General features: G+C 30.3%; 1 protein-coding gene across 1 annotated transcript in view; it reads right to left on the bottom strand.

Annotated features, from left to right (window-relative positions):
* The window catches only part of LOC132749382 (neuronal acetylcholine receptor subunit alpha-10-like), a 61929-nt gene extending 40647 nt beyond the window's left edge, over window positions 1-21282 (bottom strand). Inside the window, exon 1 of the mRNA XM_060739112.1 lies at window positions 21170-21282. The gene's annotated coding sequence lies outside the window, so the exon portion shown is untranslated. The remainder of the gene's footprint in view (window positions 1-21169) is intronic.
* Window positions 21283-21651: the final 369 nt, after the last annotated feature.

Genomic DNA, 21651 nt, shown 5'->3' with positions numbered 1-21651 from the left:
CATTTAACAGTAAGTATTTTTTTACAACGATACGGATGTTTTGGGTATCTTCGTATAATAATCAGAACAGTAAAATTATAAATGGTCTAGTCCAGATTGAAAAGTCAATTAAAATATTAAGCATGATGAGGTGGTATGGGTGTTCAGGTTTATGTGTATAAAATACTGTTAAACAACTATTTTATTCGTAAATTATATTATCTTAGTTTCTTCAATTGTTTTATAATTAAGAAGTTTTTGAATTTGTAAGTTAAAAAGTTTTTGAATTTTTAAGTCAAGTAAAGATTTTTGACAATATTCAACAAATATGAAACAAAATAAAACTTATTAAAGTTAAAAATGACAATAAATAACTATTTTCCTTGTTTCCTTATTCAAACGTTAATCAATGTACACTTCTATATTCACATGATGATTACATACCACAGAAATACCAGAAGTTGGTTTTGATTTACTGAATGTAATACAGGGCAATAAAATGGCAAACATGAATAGGGCAAAGCCATATCTGTATCTTGAAATCCGACTTGGATTAAAACATTTTTTGCCTAAATAACAACATGAACTATCAATTTCATTAAGTTTTTTATTAAGTTTTTTTTCTTCAGTAGAACAAAACAAAAACGGAATGCCATTAAATAAAACGGCGAAATAGATTAACCCAGTAACGCGCTGTAGGGCATTTTATGCACAAACATTAATGAATATTTACCTCTATTTTGATGGCATTTAAAACATTTTCATTGAAACTAGCTTGTGAAACAAATTATTGTCCCCTGTAAAGATAACCAGTACTGGTGTCCTAAAAGGAAATAATGAAACATGGTCGTGACTTTAGCAGGTCTCGAACCAACGTTCTGGTTTGAACGTCAGGAATCTTAAACACAAGGCCACTATTCCATTTACCGGAAATTTAATTACATGATGGTACATTTTTTTATTGAAATTGAGATTGTTGAACGTTTTGTTGTTTCAGATTGAAATAGTAATTTTTTTTCTCAGAAGAGGTGTTTAAATATACTGTAAACATTTCAAAATATTTATTAAAAATTATCACTCAACCGTCCCCTGAAGCAATAAACGTATGAAACCGAGTAAACATGTATATATTTATCTGTCATTGCTAATGAAGGGAAGGAACTGTTTTCAATTTCTAAGTCGAAAAAGAGTAAGTAAATATCGTGCCTTACTTTGATCAACAAGGGAGAGCGTCGTTTACGGATGTGTTGTTCTATTAAGACAATGCTACAGTTTACACGTATCTTGTTTTATTTGATATTATTAGATTTGCCAAGAAACGCATCGATGGCAAGCCTTGGATGGAGACCAACCATGAGAAAGTGGGAAGAATAACCAAGTAGAATTATAAGCATGGACAAGAGTGGATTTATGGGACTTCCAATTCGCCTTCTTGTCATCTTCCAGGGTCCCCAACATAATTCAGAGGTTTTGTTGAAGCACTCAGGCATCCCATTTCCCTGTGGATGATACGGAGTTATCTTTGTCAATATTCGCCGAGTTGCACAAATCCTGGATAACTTCACTTTCAAAATTTCGCCCTTGTTTTCTATGGAACAGACCAGGAAAGCCATAAACAAACAAACTTTTCAGAGACTTTTATCGGTAGTACATGCAGTTTGATTCTTGGCAGGGATAGCAAGAGTAAAACGAGTTATAGTGTTCAGTTATGATTAAGATATTTTAATAGCCACCACGAGACATCTCCAGAGCAACTTAATCCATACAGAAAATTTCCATTGGATAACTCGACTGAATACGATTCAACTTATCAGTCGTTTTATCCGATGACTTTCTCCGGATACATCTGGGGCAGTTTCAAACCCTGTGCTCGATATACTGTTCTAACTGAGGCCAAAAGAAACGTGAACGGAATAAGGAAATAGCTGATGGTCTGTCTCATCATGAAAACCCTGAAAACCTAAATCAAGAAGATGCTTCTGGAGAACAAGCTGATTAACAGAATAACCGTTTGAAGAACCTTAACGATATAGAATTTAATCTTTCAAGTAAAGGTAGTTCAATTCCGTCAAGTAAGATCGAACGTTGGAGATTTCATGAGACGTTTGGCGTTCAGTTAACCTATGACCAATTTCAAAAAGCTGAACTAAGCAGGAAAGTGTCGGATCACCCTATGGCTTCTTCTTCCAATCAATTGACTTCAATTTCATCTCTGGGATTAGGAGAACCACCACGTTGGTTCTTGTTGCTAGGTCACATGGGGGTTGCGTTCATTGAACGCCGCCTTTCCTTGTTGATCTTGTTTATCATATATTAGGAGAAAGAGCAGTTTGGTAAAAGGAAATGCATTCTATGGCTCGAAGTTGACCTGGACCTTCAGATTTGGAAAACAAAAGAGCATTGACAGCATCTGAAAGGAGATTATTAGGATCAGGAAGAGAAGAAGCTGAAGAAATTGTAGAAAGTGTATCTGCGTCGATGTTCTCTTTACCAGCTCTGTACCTCAAGTTGATGTCATACGGAGGACAACCACATGTGACTGGTAGCATCAAGCTTGGCAGATGAAAACATTGGTAAGTAGGTTATTGTATGTTCTAACTTCCACAGAATTACCAAAGAGGTTATCATGGAACTATCACAGGCAGGCCAAGAACAGTGTAAATTCTTTAAGTTAAAGATTTATTTTGTGTCGGCATATTTTGGATAAGTGTTTAATTTTATTTTATTAGTATCAAGTGCCATTTCAGAGTTATATTTTATTATGTAGATATAGGTTGATTTGTTTCATTTATCTATATTGAGAATTGTAAAATCTTGATCAAGATCTACATGTGAAAACCATTTTTGAACATTTTTGTGTATTGAACCAAATTGAACCAAAGATATACATTTAATATATTATTATTTGATTTTATATATTTTAGGTTGCATTCGACAAAGCATTGTACTTTAGTACTTCAGACTTTTGTGACATTGATTTTATCCTGTTGCTGGCACGATAGGTACAGTTCACAGACATGAAGACAAAGCATTCAACTATCAGGTGATTGGTGAGCTAACACTCATTTATCTTTCATCCTTATGTTGGTCTGAATAATAAGTATATTATATATGTCCCTATCTTAAATAATTTTCATGTTTCTGGTATTGTCCGTTAATTCTGAAATATCATATATTATTCTATTATCATATATCAACTGGCTGCATTATTACATGTACATATCCTACCCTGATAACTTATTGTAAACTGTATCTATCTGTATTGTTATTTATTAAATCATGGCTTGAACCTGAATTTTGCCTGCAGTAAGAATGTAGATTGGATAGTTAAGCTTTTATTATAAGAACTAAACATTGCAGTAGACCTTTGAGAAAATATAAAGTATACAAGAAGGTTTGAAATATTTATTCTTTAATTAGAATAAATTGTTCAACCCGGACAGTTAAAATTTGTTATATTGAAAATTCCTCATTCTAATTATCGCGTCGGTTTTACGTAGACGGTGAATAGATTTAAAGTGAAATATTTATTCTTTAATTAGAATAAATTGTTCATTTTTAAATCTCGCTGAAGATTAATATTCTTATACACAGTTTGTGAGAACCTACACTAAACTTCTTCTTCATTTTCGAATAGTGAAGTGTTTTGTTTAAGTTGTAAATAGAATTAGTCTCTTTTTACATTGAAATAAAGTAAACATTTAACATATACAAATAGCAAATCAATTCATGGAACTAAACATTGCACTTTGACTTGTGAGTAAATATAGAGTAAACAAGAAGGTTTGAAATATTCATTCTTTAGTTAGAATAAATTGTTCAACCCGGGCAGTTAATATCTGTGATATTTAAACTTCTTCAATCTTTTATAAAAAGCGTTTAATTCTTAATATCGCGACGGTTTTATGTAGCCGGTAAATATATTTGAAGTGAAATATTTATTCTTTAATTAGAATAAATTGTTAATTTATAAATCTCGCTGAAGAGTAATAGTTTAAACACAGTTTGTGAGAACCTACATAAAACTTCTTCATTTTCAAATAGTGAAGTGTTTTGTGTAAGTTGATATAGATTTTCAGATTTTCTTAAAAATTTAAATTAATAATTATTTTCTGTAGTAAAGAAAATAAAGTGAACATTTAACATATACAAATTGCAAATCAATTGCTGCCACTCTATCACAACTTGAGATCTACTCATTCTAACAAGTCTGATGATAGGTATATTACTTTACTTTATGAACTAAAGTTTAAGCGTTTTGCACATAAATAATTTGTGTAAATCAGAAGAAAGAAAACTTAACACATCTATTGAGTCTGAATAGCTCTGTAGATACTAATACTAAGTTGAGTCTGTGTCTGGGCAGGTGACTTAGTTAGGTCTTTTGGATTTTTTTTATGAAATTGTATAGAGTACTGGATTGAACATTATTGTAATACAGAATTCCTGCATATAAATTTACAAGCCTTTGTGTACCTTGCAATTACCATAAATTACATTGTTATTGATTTAATTTTAACAATAGTAACAAGTAATTGAACAAGGTTGTGAACATCTCACATGAACAGAATTTCATAGACTATTTACTTGTAACTTGATAATTTTAGGTGTCCTTCACAAGAAACTTAACCACTGAATATTATTCAGTTGAGTTAATACTGCTTTATAATATTCGTGCTGATAACACGAATGTCGTGGGTTCGACCCCCCCCCCCCCCACACACACACACACTAGCCGGCCAATGTCGTATGACTCTTCTTATATGCAAGAATTACTTTTTATGCCTTTCAAGGACATAAAACATTAATGATAAATAAATAAATAAACAAAAGCAATTTCTGGCGCAAACCTTAGAAATATATTTATAAAAGTGCGTATGTGTGAGATGGTTTTTCCGGGTTTTTTTTATCATTTTTTGTTGTTTTTTTTGTAAATACTCAGGCCCGCCATTCAAGTTATGTCTAAATGAAATACAAGAAATTTGTTGTTAGGATGAAAGGTGCAGAAATGGAATAATATAGGAATGATATAGGATAATGGTTTGCATACCGAACTGTAGAGAAATATAACACATAGATGACAGACAAATACACAAGATATATATACAAATATGAGGACAAAATGATACATAAAAACGATATTCGAAAAGTATTACGAAAAAGCAAATATCGACCACATGACTTAAGCTGATATAAACTGTTGTTTGACTTGAAAAAAGTATTCAATATTACACAAAAATAACGAAAACCTGACAAGAAAATACAAGGCAAACGAAAACAGGAAACAACTATTCTTAATTGTCTAATTTTTAATTGTACCCAAATAAAGATTTTGGCAAATGAAAACAGGACTGTTCTTAATTGTCGAATTTTCAAGTGTACGCGACTTAGGATTTTGGCGAATGAAAACAGTACTGTCCTTAACTGTTGAATGTTTTTAAGTGTACGGGACTTATACAACTGTTATAATTTGATTAAAATAGTATACATACGGGATACTTATAGTTCATTGTAAAGTCAATTTACATAGTGATTTTTTAGATCAAGAATGTATATCACGTAGTTCATACAAATACAAACGGATCATTAGATAAAGGTTAAGGTCAGCAAGAAGAAGACTGATCATGAACTTTGGTATTATTAGTAATATATTATTTTGACAATGTTAAATCTTTTATCCATTCATACGTATTGTTAACTAGTACCTAGGTAATTGATAAATGATTTGTTGTAACATTATCATAAATATCAACTGTTCTTTGATGTTTTTGATTTAATTGATTAATTTGATATGATTAAAGAAGTCTATCTCTTACGAGTATTAATATCTTAAATGTTTAATCGTTTTATCGGTGCTTCCACAGTCGTCACAGTCGCAGTCTATTAATATGCTAGATAATGAACTAATATTCGAAGATTTTGAATAAATCAACTTATGATTGTTTTCAGCCATGTTTATTTAAATTAGTTATTCAATAAAACATGGTTGAAAACAACCTCAAATATTAATTTATAAGTGTCGTTTTTATACTTTATTGAAACATACATGTATAACATTTCATATCTACAAATGACTAACTGCTAGTCCATCCTATTATAGAAGTATGGTTGATGCTAATAATGCAATAATTGGTTTTTGAAATACAATAATATAATATTGTCAGTAACGTCAACAAAATCTCATTATCTTAGTTCAAGGACCGGTGTGTTTGTTTCAAGTTCATCAAAATTTTGTTCCTATAGTTAGTAAATCACTGGGCATTGATTGATGACAAAACACCATAAAACAGCAGCAACAACAATGGCAACAACAAAAACAATCAAAACTGAACAGCATAGACGCAAACAAAATAGTATACGTAGAAGAAATAGCAGAATATCTAATCAAACCTGAAATAAATTGAACGTTCATATAAAAGACAACTTGAAACAAAAATTGAAGCGGCGTTTGGTTATTTGATAATCTACCCCTTTTAATACACGTTCACTATTCCTTTCATTTCCAAAGATTAAATATCCTATGTTTAGGCCCGATAACAAAAACAAGACATCACCGTTGTCTTTTCTGCGTTAAATTAACACAAAACCATACATTACGATATCATAACGATGCGGATTTAAATAGTAAAGTTTTAAATAATCTTTTTAAGGATAAAACAGCATCAACAAACGATTATGTTTTTGCTAAACTTCCATTAAACTGCATATATTCCATTGTTCTAGCGTTTTATGCCCTTTTTCTTGGGAGTTGCGAAGAAGTTTAGTTTTGCCTTTGCCTGTCCGTCAAGATGTTGTCCGTCAGGCTGTCCATCCTTACACTGACAAAAATGAAAAGTTTTGGCATCGGTGTCTTATTTACATATTTCTTGTTGACTTTTTGTTTCGTGATTAAAAAAAAATAAAAATACGTCCTGACTTTACTGTTGACTTACTTTCAATTCTTATCTTGGTATCCCGAAAATATGAAATGGACAATTCCAAAAAAATGACTTTACCTAAAGTTAAAAATACTGATAAGATTTACTTGTATTTATGATATTGGTTCACTAATTATTTTACAGGCATAGCATACATCAAGCTGAAATATTAAAGATATTCTATGTTTTTATTTAGCTTGTATACCACACTTGTGATACTTATATATAGTTATGCTATAAAACAATTTCTAAACATCGAAGAATATGTAAAATATGTACTGCAAATATTTGTACATATCATATGTAATCATAAAAATATATGCATTCATTTCTTATTGAAAATTGACTTTATGAAAATAGATTTTTTATTACCTAATGTTAAATTTGGTAATATATCTGTATAAATAATGCTGCTTTTTGGAACTTTCAAAATTGATCAATCTTAATTTTAGCATCATAATATATTCATAATTATGATATAAAACCATAAAAAATTGTGTTACAGGATCTTTAAAAAAACATTGCATCATTAATCTCTATAAATAAATAGAGAAAATAAGAATTCCTAAAGAATTCCAAAAACAACAACAACAAAAATTCAAATTGTTGAAAACTCGGTTTGATTTAGCCTGTTCATTGACGGCACTGTCACATGCAAACTACGTCCACCCCCTAGCACCTTAAGCAGATTCTAACATTTAAACATGAAAATGGTGACATTTTGAATTTAGAAAAAGGCGACATTGTTGGCAGTGGTCTTTGGAAGATGAACAAACAGTTTCCGTAAGCACATATTCTAAAGGAAATTTCTATAGCCAAAGTCATCAGTGCGTGTTTTGTTGAACCTTTCATTATGAGGGTTTCTGTCAGGATCATTTATTATCCATATTCATATCTAAAAAAATATTATTGAAGCAGAAACTGCAGCTGCTATAACAATGGCACCGTCTGAGTTTTTTTTACTGTTGCATATTTGTTTTTATTAAATTATGACGAGACGATAGGTGATTATTCACAAAGGTCGCCTGAACTATACTTTTGTAAAATAATAACATATAAAAGGAAGTCATGTTTCTTTACAGTACAGAAAGAAAGTATCCAGATTAGTGAAAACAGATGGCTGACAAGCTTTTTTCTATTAAATATAAATTAGAGATATGATTTCTAACAATTTGGTTTTTAGTTTTAGGTGGAAGGTTTTATGTAAAGTCCTAGTTAAAAACGTAATGGTATAGAAGGGAACATTGTGAGATATAAGATTAACGTATAGATTCATATAATTTGATTAGCAAGTAATCAACTTATACTAATCTTATTTCACAAACTTTAAGATTTTGCAATGTCTCTTTATACTCATTGTATTTACGTTGTGTAATACATAACATTAAAAAAAGGCTTTTTTTTCGTAAAAAAGGACAAAAAAAAAACTAAATACAACTTCAGACGTCCTCAATTCTGTATTTTTACCTTAACTTCTCGGATGCAAACAGTTTGACATTTTTTTAATTCAATGCACAAGTAAACAAAATCAAAACCATTATTTTTTATACTTACATTGTCGGATATATTCTATTTTTATTAATTAATTCACACAATAGAGGAATAATAACGATGATTATGGTGTTCCGTATGCTCATATGGCCTAAGCAAAATGTGAGTAAAAAACGCAAAAGCTGTGGTTAATTGTACATGTCCATGCAGTCCGTTCTTTAAATAGGTCACACGGCCATGTTTCAGGATAACTTTTCTTTTCAAGGTCGTATTATTTTTGTCCGCTTGTAGATATATGTATTTTTCTAATGTTTACACTTAGTTCAATAGTCTGAAACGTCTATATTTTCTTTTGGGTTTGCCTTTTATCAAGTTAAAGCAAGAAATGAGCGTTCCGGAACAACTATAATTCGTCTTTATAACGATCTGCGGGTAGTATCTAAATTCAAAATTTCACCAATTTCGTGTTTAAATGAAATCTGTTTAAGCCGGTGCTAGGGGGCGGTGTAGTAGCTTGCATTTTTCAGTATCGTGTATGAACAAATTCAATCAAACCAAGTCTGCAACATTATCAACTGAGACTTTTGGACATTCTAAGGGCGTAATGTTTTTTTTCTATTTTATATAAAGTACTCGCATATTTTAAGGCCTTTTGCCTTCACAACATTATCATGAATATCTAGAAATATCTGGTAACGTAGGTGGGTTAATAAATCCTCCCACGTAGCTTATAATGTAATAGCGCAGTTATCTTTTGTTATGACCAAATATGTTTGTAATAGATACTTTCCATATACTTTCAAAACAGCAAATAACTGCCTTGTTTGAAAATATGTCATTACATAACCCTTTTTGTTTGTAAATGAAACAATACAGGTTCATCCAAGAACAACGCATAATTGTAACATTATAAATCTGACGGCAAAACAAGTTTAAACTCTTAGGATATCGCTTTGTTAATAACTGGTTTAATAACTTTTATTTTAGTTTTTGTTAGAAGATACAATGCCAGTGTATCCCTTTATTTTAAAACATTAAAATAACTTTTCAAAATGCACATTTATAATTTCATCATACAATTATTTAGCTGGGAATGCATTAGATTGATTATGGATACCAATAAATTTGTAAATTGTTTTGCTAACACCGCTTTTTTACCAAATTCCATCCACGATTCTTTCAATAAGCTGTAAAATTTACCCCGTACATCATCTAAATGCTGTTATATTTCTCTAGTCCTTTGGGGCAATCGAGTCAAATAATTTAAGCATTGTAAAAAAGGAGAACAGAGATCAACAAGGCAAAGGTAACGTTCACAGGACGCAGCCCTTGACAAGCTCCAGCCACAAGAGCAGGGCACCTAGAAGGCACCAAACCAGAACCGGAAGAGGAAAGGAGGGAGGGACATAAAATAAATGAAATGGCAATAATTAAACGGGGCCCACTGAATAATGCAAAATAAGCCGGTACAATGGGCGTTAGAAATTATGTACTTTTCATTTTAATTTATCTCTCTTGAACAGATTCAATCAAACCGAAACGCCAAACTCATCTTTTTGCTTTAGTTTTTAGTGCTTCTGTAGGATCTCCTCTTTTTTTTCAGTTTTTTTATAAGAGCAAACTCGTATCGATAAACAGCCGTGTTCTCCCTTAACATTTCTTATAAGTATAACGGATTTGTCGGATGATAACAATATCATTTCGAAATATCTTAATTGACAAGGATTGACCTCTTATTGTTTTGATAAGGATTTATATAATAGCGTAATTAATTTTGTAACATACGCTTATTGTCTTATGGCTTAATTATACATCAACTTGATCTTTACCTGTTTATTTTGATATTAACAGATAGCACGTATTTTCGTGCAATGACGCATGTAAATTTGTAAGCTAGACGAAACAATAATACAGTCTGATTTCGGGTTTGAATGCATTGAACGAAAACTTGTTTTGTAATTTATAAATAAATATGTTGATTATGACGTTCATATGCGTATTGAAATTTGTAATAATAAATAATAATTCATAATAATCATCATTATGAAATAAGAATAAAAAATAAAATTATGATAAAACATAATAACATTGATAATGCTGTTGTTGTTGATGATGATTTTGATGAGTATGATTATAATGTAATGTTTTAACTTTTTTCACAATTTATTAAAACTGAATATAATATTGAAGGTAAAATGTCTTTTTGATAGATAATTAAACATAATTATATGTGAATTTTAAAATTAATTGAAGTAATTGCATGAAAAACCACATCAAAAAGTTTGCCAGCGCATTGTATATTATTAGTTATAAAGATGTTTTGTCCCTATATAAACGGTTGTTCGGAAATATAACCCGAACCGATAGCCGATTGTTATATTGCAAACAACCCTTTATATACAGTCCTATAATATTTCAGGAACCATAACGAATTTATAACACATCAAACTTTTATTTTTGAGAAAAAAGAGAGATTTCTTCATAAATTTACAGCAGTCGTGTATATAAAACTATATCAACGTCACAATTATCCAATGAAAAGCGACGTTACAAACGTGCAGTATTATAAAAAGTACGAGTATATTTACAATAAAATCAGGCATATAAAATGATAATATCTCTATACAGTTACTGATCTCACGAGTGTATGCTAGATGTCAAATTCAATTATACCAATATATCAAATATATAAGTAGTTACAATGAAATAAATTGATATTTCAAAATAAAATACTAAACGACCTTGTTTTATTTTCTTTCAATCGTTACAGTGTGGTATCGTTCAATCTGTACTAACTCGGATCAAAACTCTTTTTGTTCGCTACCGAGGTCAATATTAATGAACTTTCTATCTGAAATTGTTTACTCGATAAATATATAGTCAGTAAAAATTGGTAATTATTAAAAAGAATTGACATTGAATGCTTTATATAAGTAAATTTCTTTTTCTCCAAGTTTAAAATCATCTAACCGAGAAACGAATGAACAAATTGGTTAAAAAGTTAATTTCTTTCTAATTTATAATTACAACGTTTTGAAACAACAACAAAAAATAATAATAATGAATAAAATAAAAAAAATGAAATAAATAAATAATAATAAATAATAATAATGATAGTAATAATTATAATGTCATTTAAAGGCTGTTCTTCAAAAGTAATGGAAACAAAAAACAAAAACTATATATTGAAATTCGTAGGCAAGAATGTTCATGGCATATGATGTAAAATTCTCTTCATCAGTTTTATAATGTGTAAATAATAGTTTTATAGCAAGATGTTACATTATCACCATTGTAGAATGTATTGTTGTAGTTAGAATACAAATACACGCAAAATACACTGTAACTGTGTGGTGAAATATAAATGACAAATTATGAAGGGGGGCGGGGGGCTAGAGCAATCCCAAGCATGTCTGTCTTTAAGGATTCTAATTTTTGTCTATTTTTTCATAAGCTTGCTATTCACCAAGTTTTTTGGTGTAACATAATAAAGATATAACATTGATAAGTTATTGACTAGACCCCCGCCTGCCTTAAAATTTATTAACACGAATGGTGTGTGTAATTCGGGTTTCTTATAATTTTACATAGAAAAAGTATATTTTCAACAATTCAGTCCTGCAAGATATTAAAGAGAGAATTAAAATATTACACTGATAAGTTTAAGGGTTTCTATCTTATTCCATTAACAATGCTTTTCTTATTTGAAGTTAAGAAAATAACACAAAAATATATAAATTATCAAGGGTATCCTGAATGTTTTCGACGTTTAAATGTCTCGACGGCGTTATAACTGGTCCAGATATATCATTATTATATTACAACAAAAAAAGGCAAAACAAATCTTCTCAAGTTAACAATAATAATATACCACGTGCACATGTATGGGATATGATTATTTGAACAGTTTTATTTTTCAATATCCTGTTTTGGTTGTCAACAATTGTTGTTAAAAGTCTGAACTTAAGTGTACCTAAATGATGCATTGAATGATATATTTTGAGAAACATACTTTAAAGTAAAAAATGTATAATATATCACGTACTTGAAAATGCACCGAAGTATTTCAGTCTTTAATATTTGAATTTCAAAACATACCTCACTAAAGGCATATATAAAGCTATATAACGCTATATATATATTTGTTTAAATTGTGATTTAAAATGATAACAAAATTCCTAGAGTGACAAACAAGTGTATTTTATATTTAATTCTAGTGGGCCATACTTGAAGCGATCGCTTAAACTGCTAGATATATACGAGCAGAATTTCTTGCTTCGAATGTTCACGTACAATATTTTTGTATACCAAATAAATACTTTGTTACAAATTTTTTGAAGAAAAAACGCCCAAAAAATAGATAATGTTTAATAAGTGGTTATTTAAATAAGGTTCTAATCCTAAGCCTACTTGCGGCAACACATTGTACCTATACCACCAGTGCAGACCTATATCAGCCAGCTTATAAGACCCGTCTGATCATAGCTTGCAATATTTGTTATTTAATCTGTACATGAATATATTTTGAAAATTTCCCTTAATTTATAAATGCTTTTGTCCAGAGGGACAAGTCCGTGTTAAAGATTGCTGTAGGGTCAAAGTACTGAATACGAAAAAGCCATCTTTAAAACATATATTGTTTTGATTTTCGTCACTTTTCATTTCGTCTAAAGGGCAATGTTCTGAAAATATGACCGGATACATGGACGCTATTAATATTCGGTAATATTTAGATGAACAGATATAAACAAGAGCAACGCGTGCGGTGTTAACGCTCGTCTTTTAAGGGCAACGATTATCAATTACCAATTTTCACAACAAAATTTACTCCAAACGTGCTTTCAGAATAATGCACCATGTCTTATACAACTGCACCTTGTTATGATAGGCAAGTATTCCAAACATGTTGATACATTTATATCTTTAAAAACTACTTAATTCTACTAAATACACAATTTTGATCCCCTAGCACCCCCCCCCCCCCAAAAAAAAATTAATTTTATCATCCTCTTAATAAGTATATGAAATATCTTATCATGTATTAAATACTTGCCAACAAGTTCCATGTATAATTCTTTTGCAGTTTGCGGCGGTTTTGTCTAATATTCAAGACTAATTTCTAACAGTTATTTTTCGTTGTATAACATACCTTTCATTATAGACCAATTCACTTCTAATAATTGTACATTCAACGTGCTCTCTCCACGTGATAAGCATCTACAAAAGCATTATCACAAATGTTTTACATTTTTATCAGAAGTTTTTTTCTTCATTCCTAGGCTTATTGTGTTTTTGAAGTTGTTACATATTTTAACGGTGAATTTTTAATTGTTTCACTTTTCAGAACTGTCAAAACACCGTCAAAATTAGATTTTACTAATATAGCAAGCCACTTTGCTGAGAACGAAATAAATAGCAAAAAAGATTATATAGCAACAAGGTCACTCTACTGAAACGCTGAGCTAAAGCAATTTTATTTCTATCAGGTGAAGTACGCTTGTTTACCAAAGCATTTCCAATGTGAACTTGCAATTTGAGGAGCATGTTGAGCTCCACCAGAAAATTTATTAGTTTTACCGCTTATTAAAACAATTTATTATTTCATTACAGCTTTATGTTTGATCCACATAACCGTCGTCGGATTCTTTCATGTAAGAAAGCTATCCAACTAGATTCTTGATCGTCGGTGGTTCTACTTAGGTGCCCGTTCGTGCTTGAAATAAAGCACAGTGGTGTACCTGAGGTCTTCCTCTACCAGTTAAGCAGGAAAGTTACCATATGATCTATACTGTGCTGGTGCGGCGTAAAACCCAACCAAAAAAAGTACAAAACAAATCGAACATAATCTTGATGAAACTACGTATAAAGTCATAGCCAAATAAATAAGATGTGGTTTTAAGAAACAAATTACAATAAGTAATATCTAATAAGATATAATGCTGCCAATATAAAATTCCTGAAACTAAAAAACAGAATGAAAACAAGTCAATGCCAATATACTTCGGTTTCGGCGATAAACAAATCATTCGATAATTGTATTGTTGGTAATGCTCTGTCCATCTTACAATATATATTAAAAAAAGTGTTGATATACTACTCTTACTTGAAAATGTGTGTTCATTTCCGTTTCAATATAAACGTTTTTTGCTTTCAATCCCATACTTGTCAATCATCTAGGCATGAGGTGTTTATTAACAAAATGTTACATATTTTCAGCAGGACTTGTCCATGTGATGAAAGCTATCACATGGTATTTTTATTATTACATGCTGCATGAATTATAGGAAACTTCTGCTTCAAAATATTTCTTATTGATTTTGAGTAAGATAAGAATTAACAGTGATCTGAATGAAATGTTAAAATCATACTGAAATGAAGTATTCTCAAATTTGATATAATAAAATATTCATAATTGCTACACAGTCCCTATGTTACCACCTCTAAAAAGTTTTGACTACACGTAGAGAATATGTATGAGGTTTTTAAAATCCACACATAACAGATGAACACAGTATGCATACGCGGTGTAAATAAAAAAAACTGGCATTTTTTTTTTGTTTTGTGTTGGTATTTTTGTTTGTTCTTTTTTTTAATAATCCCCAACTTCACTTGAACCTTTCCCGCTCATGTACCATTTTGGGCATTCTATAATTCAAAATTAGACAAATTCAGGATATCAATAAAATTCTACAATAAAAGTATTTTACTTCAAGATGAGCCTTGTATGTCATTAAGCTTTGTTATTCTGTTGAGTAAATGCGAGTGAGTTTGAAGCGTCACTTCTTATAGATTGTTAATTTTAAATTGCCAGTAAGGTCAAAGTAAAACGTATTGGTGTTTGAATAAGTTTCAGTTGAATAGAAATATACTGCTCCGTAATTACTTATAACTTATATCATCTTTTTAAAGCTGTGACCGTTGTTTACCACTTTTTCTTATAATAAAAATACTATTATAATGTGATTCAGAAAATGTTAGGATAACATTATGTTGAAAAAGTATGTAACTTTGTTGTACGTAATACATGAACTATTGTTGATACTTCAAAACTGACCACTGTTTAAAGTGATATAGCTTAAAATTTTATTTAGAATTTATTTTAGACGATCTTACAAAGGTCCGATCAAGATAATAGATAAAGGGTATATATATAGGAGATTCGAAACGAATAACGAAGTTCGTTATGACAAGAGGTTTTCAATGTTCTTATCGCATTCATCTGCAAAAATCCATTTACCAAATGTGTATTGAATTGCCAATTTCTCAGAAACGATAAAATCATACATTTCCTTGAATGTAACATTAATCATAATGGACTCATCGCTTTCTCATATAATAAGACATATTTTAAAAGCATGATATGAATAATAAATTTTGCTTCGCTGCAATACTCTCATTTTTAAGTAACCTTGTTAAAAAACCCAGTTGTTAGATTTTAAGGATTATTTTTTATTTTAGTACCCCACAGATTTAATACTGAATATTTTTTTTTTTATTTAAAAAATAAAAAAAATTTAAAATTTTCTATTTTCACAAGTAAAAAAAAAAAATATGGGAAAAAAATATTAAAAACATATTTTTTCGTAAAATCGGGTTTTAAACCCTTTTTCTGTTTTAGCGTTGATCTAAACGTTTAATCAAAAAATTACTACTCAAAATTTCTTTAAACTGTTCTCCCCTTACCGATCTTTTTAAAAAATTCGGGAAAACAAAAGAAAAGATCTAACGTCGACAAAATTAATTAAAAAACCAAGCTGTTACATAAATAAAAATTTTAATCTACAAAAAACATTTAAAAAGGGTTTGTCAATTTTTACTTTTTTTCCCATCACTCCCCAAACAATTTTCCCCTTTAAAAAAAGTTTGAATAGGGGAGGGGGAAAAAAATTTGTATTTTTAAAACCCCCACACTGAACAACCTCTTCAATCAATCATTCTTCTATTTACAACAAAGTCAGTATTTTGGGAAAATGCACAATTGCTTCAAAGTGTGAAATAATATGGCTTGTCGACACGACAGTCTTACGTTTTATGGTTGGATTATGTCAAGGGATTTCTCAAAAAAAAGTATGAGATTTGTTTGTGGAGAATATTCCATTTAATAAAGCAAAAAAAGCATTGATGCAAAGCATCAAAGGCGACGCCAAAAAAAATTGATCAAGTTTTGCACCTAAATACTTAACAAAAGATGTGTACTTTATAGCAGTACCATTACATGTGACCTGGAGGCTAGGACCCTGTTTAAGTTGAAAGTTGAACCCAAAAGAATAGACTCTGTCTTGCCAAGATGCAAAGACAATTTATAGTCAATTAACCAATCTTATAAGACTCATGCCATAAGAGAGAATTTCTTCAGATTTATTTTACCAGATACAAGGATACCTGAGTCATCAGCATATAATAAAAGCTTATTGCTTAGGGTTGCAGACATGTCATTGACATATATTAGACATAAAAGAGGACCTAAAATGAACCTCAGGGGGACACCATAGGTACTCGGAGTAGTAGTAGAATGAGTACCAGCCACATCCACAAGCTGCTGTCTATCAGAGATAAGACTTAAACCATGTAAGAATGTCATTACCTATGGCAGATGCTTGAAGTTTTATGAAGAAGAAGAAGAACTTCTTCATGTGCAGTATAGTGTGATCAACTGTATCAAATGCCTTTTGTAGATCTAAAAGTATCATTCACTACTGCCTTTGTCCATTATTAATATAATTAATACACATTTAATACAATCTGTTACATAAATTAACATGTGTCAGTTAAAAAAACACTTCTAAACCCTGACTGAAAGTGCCTGACCATGACTCGAACCCATGACTGTCAGAAGACCAACTGAGCTATCAGGTCGGCTACATATTTTCTCTTTAATAATGAAACAGTTATAAACCACAACATATTTCCCACAATATTGATTTGTCACCTTAAATTTCTGATGTTTACAGAGCATAGTGAATAAACTCAGGGTTATATGACGTCACAGGATGAGAAAAACTTTCATCTTGACCAGAACTCGAACCTGTGACCCACAGAATAATGTACTGCGGCTGTAGCGATTGAGCTATCTGGCCGCTTACACATTTTCTCCCCTGAATAGTGAACAGTTCTAAACCGTGACAGATACTTTTACATTTTTAAATTAACAAGTAGATTAATTCTTTATTAAACAAATAAGAAAAAAACCTTACATACTCAAAGTCTTAATCAAAATAACAATTTATATATTGTATAATTATTTTTACTAAAAAGGGCTAAGACAGTTATTGGTTATGCCATTATTTATAACAGGTCAATTTGAAAGAGAACATAACTGTACTAATACATGTACAATATCTATTTTTTGTACAGATAAAAAACTAACCTTTTTTCTATGATAAGAAATTTTTTGAAGGCTTATTTGTTTTTTGCATTAGAAGCACCGGGGAAAAACATGAAAATGCAACAAACAAACAACTTTGTGGTAGATTGTATTTTCATGTTTTCATCTGGCGCCCGTACTTTTTGTACTTTGTTGGTTTTTATGTGGCACAAATCACCCATTACAAAACTAAGTGCACAAATTTATTTAAGGGCAAGTAACAATCTACTCTATGAAAAGTCTGTTGTTGGGTTGACCTGGAGGTTGAGACCGGTGTCCCTCCATTACAAATAGATAAGACAGAAGCTGTTCTTTTCAAACTATGCACATGTTAGAAAGAAAATAGAATAACTATTCAGAATATGATTTTTGAGACTTTATTAATTATTTTGCTTGATCCAAGTTTAAGGTCATTTTCAATCAATACATGTTTTATCATTTATAACTCTAAACGAAGGTCTCATCCCTTTAATAAAATTGTCATAACTGTAACTCTTTAAATACAGAAATATTATTAAGTCTCATCATATCAATATACTAAGATATACATGTATGCACATAACATTAATAATTCCCAGTTTCTATTAAATAAATATGAAATCCTAACATTAACATTAACATTGGTACTAATGGATGGAATTCAAAATCTAGTAGAAAGAAAACTATAATGTATAAACTCTATTATAGATACTATTTTTAGCCAGTTAACACTGGGTATAAACACCTATAACCTGTAGACTAATCAATACATGTATTATCATTTATAAATTTAAATGCAAGTCTCATCCATCATAACTGTTAGTCTTTAAATACAGAAATACACATTATATCCATATACTAAGATACACATGTATGCTCATTACATTAATAATTCCCAGTTTCCATTAAAATAGTATAACATCCTATTAACATTGGTACTTGGATGGAATTCATAATCTTGTAGAAAGAAAACTATAATGTATAGTATAAAAGTAAAAAAAAAATCTCAAATACAAACTGTAGTCTATATCATATAATAAAGATTGAGTTGTGTGAGTGTCTAAACATTAAATGCATATCTCTTACAGTAACAAATACTGTCCCTCTTTTAACCTTACATTAGACTTTACTATATAACTGACTGTATATATATTATATATCAAGTGTTTAAAATTGATAACTTCAGGATGTTATTCTTTCTCTGTTTTATTATATGGACAGAAGCACCTACATGCATAGCTTTAATTTTCTACCTTTCATTTTTACCAAAGGTTATTTTATTAACAATTTATATACAAACACATAGAAAATAATAATAAGTTTCACATAGTGGTTAGCAGATTCCTGTAGCAGAATACCTGTAGGTATGTACTAACTGAACACACTAGAAAAATCCAGTCTATAAGCCAGTAAAATAAAAAATCTATCAATATTCACTCCTCAGGGTCTCTATGCTTTTGATGACCTTACAAGTGGTAAATTTTATACAAAAAAAAATAGTTAGTAATACCTAAGTTAGACAGGAAAGAACAAATAATTTAGTAAACATGAGTTACTTCCCTTGAAATAGAGAAAACCTGAAACAAAAAAGAACACTCTAAACAGCAAAATTATAAAATGTTGCAGGCTCAGTTTTATTAAGCCATGTAAAGTAATGGTAAGTTAGATAGTCATGTGACAGCAGTAATTGCAGAAAATTGCTTTCAACATCCGGATACTGGTACACTTAGTAAAAACAATCATTCTGCGCAATAGACTAACGTAATATTGATAAAATCAATAGGATAATCGTTTACAACAGTTCCATTCCTATCCTAATACTAATTTGCAGGTGAATGTTCTTCTTGTAGGAAAATTTTGAAAATATATAAATTGAATGCAAAAGAATACGGCATTCACAAGGATAGATTATGTAGACCACGACGATATTCGAAATCCGGGTTTTAGTATTGCCAATAAAGCTAAGGGACAAGCTGTTAAACTGAGCCTGCAATTTCGTGAAAAAATTATCACAATGCACATGCTTTTTACATGAAGTTATTAAATACAAATATTACAACATAATTGTTTACTTGATTTTTACGAATCAAAATAAAACTTATTAACACAACATGACATCAACTACTAATAATAACAGCTCCTTCCATAGGCAAAAAATAAAAATCATTCCATAAGAGACGACGCCGCTCACCGGCATCGCCAATAAGCATACCACTATATTAAAACAGTCAAAGAGGGAAGCCTTGATTTGAGATCCAATATAAGCACAAACTTATCAATCTGAATAACAATACTTGAGGTCTAATGCTGTTACAGGCTTGCTATAACATCAACAAATGTGCTTAATTACTTTCAGTTATTGTCACTTACACACATTTTAAAGAATGAAATAATTAATTACTTCCTTTTTGTTGTTGAAAAAGGGGAACTATTTCTTTGATCTACGATAAAAGCAAATCATACTTGTTTCATATTTATGTTTACTGTAACAACTTTTTTTACTCGGTCGTTAGTTACAAAACGTTGGCACAAAAAGAGTAATTTTGACTGCTTTCCATTCGATTGATAGGGAAAAAGATTTCAAAACTAAATACAAATTTGATGACATTACCTCGTCAGCAAGTCTTTTATATAACAAAGATGTATTAAAGGAATATAAATCTTTACTGTATGATGGATTTTTTTATTCATTTAGATAATAACTGAAATGTAATTGCTTTGTGTCACACGATAATAACACTTTTGTATTTTAGTGCATAAGATAAAGATAATTTACACGTCTAGGAATCAAAATATTTGTCACAAATAATAAACATTAGATAATGAACAAATTGCCTGCCATGTCTCATTGCGAACTTTTTGCACTGAGACCCAATTAACTTTGGAGATGAAAGTACAATTCAATTGACCAACGCTGTTGCATTCATTTTCGCTATCCTGCCCTTATATTAAATGGACTTCTCACTCAATCTTTCAATCTGAACAAAAAAATATATCATTTTTAGAGATTTCAAAATATGCAATTACTGAAAAGCAAACAGCGCAGTGCACCAGATCTGATGATGTCTGATCATTGTCTAAACTAGTCGCATGGATAGAACTAGTTGCCACTAGCAAACTAAGTGAGTTTTAAATAGCAAATGGGACACGACATATTTCTCAGTAGATTTGTGTCAAGAAACAACTGTGCTTGTTGAATCTTTTAGATATTGACTTTGTTGCGTTTTCGCGCGAATTGTTACCCGAACCCTCGTCCCCCGAAAAATGTCGATAATTTAAAATGTAAACTGAAAGTCATATTTTTCCAATATAAATGTTAAAACTTTTTGATATAGTTTTAATTTTCATTTCTGAAATGTCGTAACTACATTTGATTTTACGAGACTCTGAAAATAACAAAAAATTGCTAAAATCCAACAAAACTCTTAAAGGTACTAACCTGTAACTATATTTTAATCCACTCTGAAGCTTTTATTCAAATTAATCCGTATCATAATCCTATATCATATTTTGTTGGTCTAGTGAAAACAGTCATTTAGTACAGCTAATCTGAAAATAAAAAAAGTCTCATTTGCCTTTATAATGTACATTAATAATAAAAGTGTTACATGATGATATCTTTAATGAAATACTAAATATTCTAAACCTCATAAACGCTGGTGTCGAACCAATTTTCGTCTCTATGTATAACTAAACTTACGGTTCAAGCTAACACAAGAATTGCCAATTTTAATGGATACAAAATGACATAAAATGACAAATACGACGGGATACCTAATGTAATGAAAAACAGAAAATATATAAATATTGGTATATTCAACGTTATTGATGCAGCATTGATCGTTTTAAATCTAATAGGCAATTTATATAGCCTGCTAAATGTATAAAAGCGACACTTATTCTGGTAAAATATAGATTTCG

This window comes from Ruditapes philippinarum, unplaced genomic scaffold (assembly GCF_026571515.1).
Source record: "Ruditapes philippinarum isolate M1 unplaced genomic scaffold, ASM2657151v2 ctg1330_1_1_1_1, whole genome shotgun sequence".
Classification (NCBI taxonomy): Eukaryota; Metazoa; Mollusca; class Bivalvia; order Venerida; family Veneridae; genus Ruditapes; species Ruditapes philippinarum.
Note: the sequence above shows the minus strand (reverse complement) of the source record. Positions and strands in the feature narration are given on the sequence as shown.